Source organism: Schistocerca gregaria, unplaced genomic scaffold (genome assembly GCF_023897955.1).
Source record: "Schistocerca gregaria isolate iqSchGreg1 unplaced genomic scaffold, iqSchGreg1.2 ptg000958l, whole genome shotgun sequence".
NCBI lineage: Eukaryota > Metazoa > Arthropoda > Insecta > Orthoptera > Acrididae > Schistocerca > Schistocerca gregaria.
In genome coordinates this window covers 15,001-22,500 of record NW_026062311.1, presented here as the reverse complement: position 1 = coordinate 22,500, position 7,500 = coordinate 15,001, and the positions used below count along the sequence as shown (strand labels likewise).

General features: G+C 53.8%; 3 non-coding genes across 3 annotated transcripts in view; all 3 read left to right on the top strand.

Moving 5' to 3' along the window:
* The first annotated feature begins 3,660 nt into the window (after positions 1 to 3,660).
* Positions 3,661 to 5,553, top strand: LOC126325990 (small subunit ribosomal RNA). The gene has a single exon (XR_007560458.1). It is a non-coding gene; the product is annotated as a small subunit ribosomal RNA (ribosomal RNA).
* Positions 5,554 to 5,915: 362 nt separating this feature from the next.
* Positions 5,916 to 6,070, top strand: LOC126325988 (5.8S ribosomal RNA). Its single transcript, XR_007560456.1, has one exon. It is a non-coding gene; the product is annotated as a 5.8S ribosomal RNA (ribosomal RNA).
* A 188-nt stretch (positions 6,071 to 6,258) lies between these two features.
* LOC126325986 (large subunit ribosomal RNA) overlaps positions 6,259 to 7,500 on the top strand; it is a 4,222-nt gene continuing 2,980 nt past the window's right edge. The window contains exon 1 of the ribosomal RNA XR_007560454.1: positions 6,259 to 7,500. This exon is cut by the window's right edge and continues 2,980 nt beyond it. This is a non-coding gene — a ribosomal RNA (large subunit ribosomal RNA).

Sequence of the window (7,500 nt, the reverse complement as noted above, 5' to 3'; positions counted from 1 at the left end):
GTCCCTTAACCTAACTCAATTTGTCCCTTAACCTAACTCAATTTGTCCCTTAACCTAACTCAATTTGTCCCTTAACCTAACTCAATTTGTCCCTTAACCTAACTCAATTTGTCCCTTAACCTAACTCAATTTGTCCCTTAACCTAACTCAATTTGTCCCTTAACCTAACTCAATTTGTCCCTTAACCTAACTCAATTTGTCCCTTAACCTAACTCAATTTGTCCCTTAACCTAACTCAATTTGTCCCTTAACCTAACTCAATTTGTCCCTTAACCTAACTCAATTTGTCCCTTAACCTAACTCAAGTTGTCCCTTAACCTAACTCAAGTTGTCCCTTAACCTAACTCAAGTTGTCCCTTAACCTAACTCAAGTTGTCCCTTAACCTAACTCAAGTTGTCCCTTAACCTAACTCAAGTTGTCCCTTAACCTAACTCAAGTTGTCCCTTAACCTAACTCAAGTTGTCCCTTAACCTAACTCAAGTTGTCCCTTAACCTAACTCAAGTTGTCCCTTAACCTAACTCAAGTTGTCCCTTAACCTAACTCAAGTTGTCCCTTAACCTAACTCAAGTTGTCCCTTAACCTAACTCAAGTTGTCCCTTAACCTAACTCAAGTTGTCCCTTAACCTAACTCAAGTTGTCCCTTAACCTAACTCAAGTTGTCCCTTAACCTAACTCAAGTTGTCCCTTAACCTAACTCAAGTTGTCCCTTAACCTAACTCAATTTGTCCCTTAACCTAACCCACGTTGTCCCTTAACCTAACTCAAGTTGTCCCTTAACCTAACTCAAGTTGTCCCTTAACCTAACTCAAGTTGTCCCTTAACCTAACTCAAGTTGTCCCTTAACCTAACTCAAGTTGTCCCTTAACCTAACTCAAGTTGTCCCTTAACCTAACTCAAGTTGTCCCTTAACCTAACTCAAGTTGTCCCTTAACCTAACTCAAGTTGTCCCTTAACCTAACTCAAGTTGTCCCTTAACCTAACTCAAGTTGTCCCTTAACCTAACTCAAGTTGTCCCTTAACCTAACTCAAGTTGTCCCTTAACCTAACTCAAGTTGTCCCTTAACCTAACTCAAGTTGTCCCTTAACCTAACTCAAGTTGTCCCTTAACCTAACTCAAGTTGTCCCTTAACCTAACTCAAGTTGTCCCTTAACCTAACTCAAGTTGTCCCTTAACCTAACTCAAGTTGTCCCTTAACCTAACTCAAGTTGTCCCTTAACCTAACTCAATTTGTCCCTTAACCTAACTCAATTTGTCCCTTAACCTAACTCAATTTGTCCCTTAACCTAACTCAAGTTGTCCCTTAACCTAACTCAATTTGTCCCTTAACCTAACTCAATTTGTCCCTTAACCTAACTCAATTTGTCCCTTAACCTAACTCAATTTGTCCCTTAACCTAACTCAAGTTGTCCCTTAACCTAACTCAAGTTGTCCCTTAACCTAACCCACGTTGTCCCTTAACCTAACCCACGTTGTCCCTTAACCTAACCGACGTTGTCCCTTAACCTAACCGACGTTGTCCCTTAACCTAACCGACGTTGTCCCTTAACCTAACCGACGTTGTCCCTTAACCTAACCGACGTTGTCCCTTAACCTAACCGACGTTGTCCCTTAACCTAACCCACGTTGTCCCTTAACCTAACCCACGTTGTCCCTTAACCTAACCCACGTTGTCCCTTAACCTAACCAGCGTTGTCCCTTAACCTAACCAGCGTTGTCCCTTAACCTAACCCACGTTGTCCCTTAACCTAACCCACGTTGTCCCTTAACCTAACCCACGTTGTCCCTTAACCTAACCCACGTTGTCCCTTAACCTAACCCACGTTGTCCCTTTGCCTAACATAGTTCACTGCTCGGAATCTCTGGTGTCGTTGTTATCCTCATGTAGATGTCTTGCGAGTGTTGCTTACTTTCCACATATTCCTGCTATCCACTGTCAATTGTACTGCAATAGGACTATATCGCCGACCCCCCCCCCTCCCCCCCCTCTGTCCCCCTCTGTCCCCCTCTTTGTGTCTCTGTCCTCTCAAGCTGGTCGGTCTGGCGTTTGAGTGTTAAATGAGCCTCGCAGCTGTTCAGTTGCATTCAGATGTCGACGCCCTCAGTGTACGTCGTGGTATGGTCTGTGTCCATTGTCCGCTGATGTCGTACGCGTAACCCACACGCTGTACCGATCATCGGTCGTTACGTACAGAGTGAAGTAGTGTGATACGTGTGACCGTACGCTGGCTGTGCCCAACGGTGTCGAATCTCAATTTCCATATGTTGTGCTTGATGCTACTTGTCTCGTCTCCCAATAACAGCTAGGTTGCACTGTGGTACGCCGTAGAGGCGTGTGGGAGGAACGTACGAACGCATTGTATGTCACCCTGGGTCGCTGGGGGTGGTGGTGCGGTGAGTCAGGTCAGGTCAGGTCAGCGTGAGCCGTCTGATGTAGTGACGCGTGTATTCCGACTTTGTCGTATTGCCTCACACAAAGTGCTACCCTGGTGGACCGCGTTCCATATCTGGGACATGCCGCAGATGCCGGTTGACAGTGGATCGCGGAAGGTACATCGCATACGTGCGCGGGCCACCTTCCACGTGTTCTCTTCTGCACATGTCGCAGTGTGTATGTGGTCTGATGTAGCGTGTCGTGACACATGACATCCTGGCATGCAAGAATTGTTGAATTCGCAAATGTAGGTGGACATCTACGTTTACTGCCCAAGATACGCAAATGAACTGGAAATCCGTTGTTGAGCGGTTGTTCACGCTGGAGGTGAATCTGTGATGGCGACGATCGGTACAGCTATTAACCGGTTGTTTCAGCGGTACCCGCCACATCCACACGCGTGACTAGGCCCATGTGGGTATGAAGCGATACGCGGCGGTGGCTTGGTGGGACTGTTCCCGGCCGGTGAAGGGGGGCCGCCCGGCGTGTTGGCCGCGCGCTGCGTGGGCGCACGCGCAACAGGCGGCTGGTGGGGGGCGCCGAGTGGCAGGAGCGCCAGCCGACGGGCCCGGCAGGCGGCGCAGCTACGCTGCGGCGCACCCTGCACGCGGCGCCTGGCGGCCAAAGTTGGTTCAGCCGAGCCCGGTGCGAAGCGCGGTGGACATCTGCAGTGTGCTGGTCTGATTGAGGACTGTGTGCGTTGAGGATGCGCCGCCGCCTGGCACTCGGCGCCGCGACGCCGTCTGCTGCTCGGTCGCCCCAGCGGTTCTCGCAGGTGGTTTGTATCGCAGTTGTGCGGACGTGTTGGCGCGTGCGCTGTGCTGGGAGAGTTCGCTTCTGCACCCAAGTGGGGCTTTGCCCTTGTGTGGCGCTGGCGTTGGAGCTGCCGGTCACCATAGGTGGCGCGTGTTGTCTCCCGCCGGCAATGCCACGACAGCACGCTCCCGGGCCTCTGTCGGCAGCGGCAAGCTCAGTTGGGAGCAAGGGTGTTCGCACTAAAACCGTCTACTCGCCTAACTCCGGGCGATTGCGCCTCTCTCGAAACCGACCAAGTACCTAGGACGGCGCTGCGCGCCGCCGGGACCTGAGAGGGTTTCGAGGTGTATCGTGCAGGGGAGCTCGGCCTCCTCCTGTTTGCAGAATAATTGAGCGGACGCTTGCGTGTTCGCGCGGGCCCCCGGGACACACTCCCGGGCGGCCGGCTGCTCAGCTCTAGTTGACGCAGCTCCCTGGTTGATCCTGCCAGTAGTCATATGCTTGTCTCAAAGATTAAGCCATGCATGTCTCAGTACAAGCCGCATTAAGGTGAAACCGCGAATGGCTCATTAAATCAGTTATGGTTCCTTAGATCGTACCCACGTTACTTGGATAACTGTGGTAATTCTAGAGCTAATACATGCAAACAGAGTCCCGACCAGAGATGGAAGGGACGCTTTTATTAGATCAAAACCAATCGGATTGGCTTGTCTGGTCCGTTTGCCTTGGTGACTCTGAATAACTTTGGGCTGATCGCACGGTCCTCGTACCGGCGACGCATCTTTCAAATGTCTGCCTTATCAACTGTCGATGGTAGGTTCTGCGCCTACCATGGTTGTAACGGGTAACGGGGAATCAGGGTTCGATTCCGGAGAGGGAGCCTGAGAAACGGCTACCACATCCAAGGAAGGCAGCAGGCGCGCAAATTACCCACTCCCGGCACGGGGAGGTAGTGACGAAAAATAACGATACGGGACTCATCCGAGGCCCCGTAATCGGAATGAGTACACTTTAAATCCTTTAACGAGTATCTATTGGAGGGCAAGTCTGGTGCCAGCAGCCGCGGTAATTCCAGCTCCAATAGCGTATATTAAAGTTGTTGCGGTTAAAAAGCTCGTAGTTGGATTTGTGTCCCACGCTGTTGGTTCACCGCCCGTCGGTGTTTAACTGGCATGTATCGTGGGACGTCCTGCCGGTGGGGCGAGCCGAAGGGGTGCTTTCGCGTCCCGAGGCGGACCCCGTTTAAATCCTACCAGGGTGCTCTTTGTTGAGTGTCTCGGTGGGCCGGCACGTTTACTTTGAACAAATTAGAGTGCTTAAAGCAGGCAAGCCCGCCTGAATACTGTGTGCATGGAATAATGGAATAGGACCTCGGTTCTATTTTGTTGGTTTTCGGAACCCGAGGTAATGATTAATAGGGACAGGCGGGGGCATTCGTATTGCGACGTTAGAGGTGAAATTCTTGGATCGTCGCAAGACGAACAGAAGCGAAAGCATTTGCCAAGTATGTTTTCATTAATCAAGAACGAAAGTTAGAGGTTCGAAGGCGATCAGATACCGCCCTAGTTCTAACCATAAACGATGCCAGCCAGCGATCCGCCGCAGTTCCTCCGATGACTCGGCGGGCAGCCTCCGGGAAACCAAAGCTTTTGGGTTCCGGGGGAAGTATGGTTGCAAAGCTGAAACTTAAAGGAATTGACGGAAGGGCACCACCAGGAGTGGAGCCTGCGGCTTAATTTGACTCAACACGGGAAACCTCACCAGGCCCGGACACCGGAAGGATTGACAGATTGATAGCTCTTTCTTGATTCGGTGGGTGGTGGTGCATGGCCGTTCTTAGTTGGTGGAGCGATTTGTCTGGTTAATTCCGATAACGAACGAGACTCTAGCCTGCTAACTAGTCGCGTGACATCCTTCGTGCTGTCAGCGATTACTTTTCTTCTTAGAGGGACAGGCGGCTTCTAGCCGCACGAGATTGAGCAATAACAGGTCTGTGATGCCCTTAGATGTTCTGGGCCGCACGCGCGCTACACTGAAGGAATCAGCGTGTCTTCCTAGGCCGAAAGGTCGGGGTAACCCGCTGAACCTCCTTCGTGCTAGGGATTGGGGCTTGCAATTGTTCCCCATGAACGAGGAATTCCCAGTAAGCGCGAGTCATAAGCTCGCGTTGATTACGTCCCTGCCCTTTGTACACACCGCCCGTCGCTACTACCGATTGAATGATTTAGTGAGGTCTTCGGACTGGTACGCGGCATCGACTCTGTCGTTGCCGATGCTACCGGAAAGATGACCAAACTTGATCATTTAGAGGAAGTAAAAGTCGTAACAAGGTTTCCGTAGGTGAACCTGCGGAAGGATCATTACCGACTAGACTGCATGTCTTTCGATGTGCGTGTCGTGTCGCGCAACACGCTACCTGTACGGCAGTGGCCGTGCGCCGCGTGCGGAACCACGCGTGCCTCTCAAAACTAGCGGAAGTGTTGTTGTTGTGTGGTACGAGCGCTGAAGCTCTGGAGCGGCTGGCCTGCGGTACCTGGCGCCTGGCGCCGGTTTTGAATGACGTTCGCCCGAGTGCCTGTCCGCTCCGGTGTGGAGCCGTACGACGCCCATCGGCTGTGAGGCCGTTGGACACAAAAAAAATAGTGGAACAGGGGCCGTCAGACGCCTCAGTCCCGCAAATGCTACTGTCTTGAAAGAGACAGTGGGAGACTGAAAAGGAAAAGATCACCCAGGACGGTGGATCACTCGGCTCGTGGGTCGATGAAGAACGCAGCAAATTGCGCGTCGACATGTGAACTGCAGGACACATGAACATCGACGTTTCGAACGCACATTGCGGTCCATGGATTCCGTTCCCGGGCCACGTCTGGCTGAGGGTCGGCTACGTATACTGAAGCGCGCGGCGTTTGTCCCGCTTCGGAGACGTGGGAGTGTCGTGGTCGCCTGTGTGGCCGGCCGCGTCTCCTTAAACGTGCGATGCGCGCCCGTCGCCTGGCGGTTCGCATACCGGTACTTTCTCGGTAGCGTGCACAGCCGGCTGGCGGTGTGGCGTGCGACACCTCGTACAACGACCTCAGAGCAGGCGAGACTACCCGCTGAATTTAAGCATATTACTAAGCGGAGGAAAAGAAACTAACAAGGATTCCCCCAGTAGCGGCGAGCGAACAGGGAAGAGTCCAGCACCGAACCCCGCAGGCTGCCGCCTGTCGTGGCATGTGGTGTTTGGGAGGGTCCACTACCCCGACGCCTCGCGCCGAGCCCAAGTCCAACTTGAATGAGGCCACGGCCCGTAGAGGGTGCCAGGCCCGTAGCGGCCGGTGCGAGCGTCGGCGGGACCTCTCCTTCGAGTCGGGTTGCTTGAGAGTGCAGCTCCAAGTGGGTGGTAAACTCCATCTGAGACTAAATATGACCACGAGACCGATAGCGAACAAGTACCGTGAGGGAAAGTTGAAAAGAACTTTGAAGAGAGAGTTCAAAAGTACGTGAAACCGTTCTGGGGTAAACGTGAGAAGTCCGAAAGGTCGAACGGGTGAGATTCACGCCCATCCGGCCACTGGCCCCCGCCCTCGGCAGATGGGGCCGGCCGCCCGCGCGGAGCAATCCGCGGCGGGGTCGTGTCCGGTTGCCTTTCCACTCGCCGCGGGGTGGGGCCGTTCCGGTGTGCGGTGGGCCGCACTTCTCCCCTAGTAGGACGTCGCGACCCGCTGGGTGCCGGCCTACGGCCCGGGTGCGCAGCCTGTCCTTCCGCGGGCCTCGGTTCGCGTCTGTTGGGCAGAGCCCCGGTGTCCTGGCTGGCTGCTCGGCGGTATATCTGGAGGAGTCGATTCGCCCCTTTGGGCGCTCGGGCTCCCGGCAAGCGCGCGCGGTTCTTCCCGGATGACGGACCTACCTGGCCCGGCCCCGGACCCGCGCCGCTGTTGGCTCGGGATGCTCTCGGGCGGAATAATCGCTCCCGTCAGCGGCGCTTCAGCTTTGGACAATTTCACGACCCGTCTTGAAACACGGACCAAGGAGTCTAACATGTGCGCGAGTCATTGGGCTGTACGAAACCTAAAGGCGTAATGAAAGTGAAGGTCTCGCCTTGCGCGGGCCGAGGGAGGATGGGGCTTCCCCGCCCTTCACGGGGCGGCGGCCTCCGCACTCCCGGGGCGTCTCGTCCTCATTGCGAGGTGAGGCGCACCTAGAGCGTACACGTTGGGACCCGAAAGATGGTGAACTATGCCTGGCCAGGACGAAGTCAGGGGAAACCCTGATGGAGGTCCGTAGCGATTCTGACGTGCAAATCGATCGTCGGAGCTGGGTATAGGGGC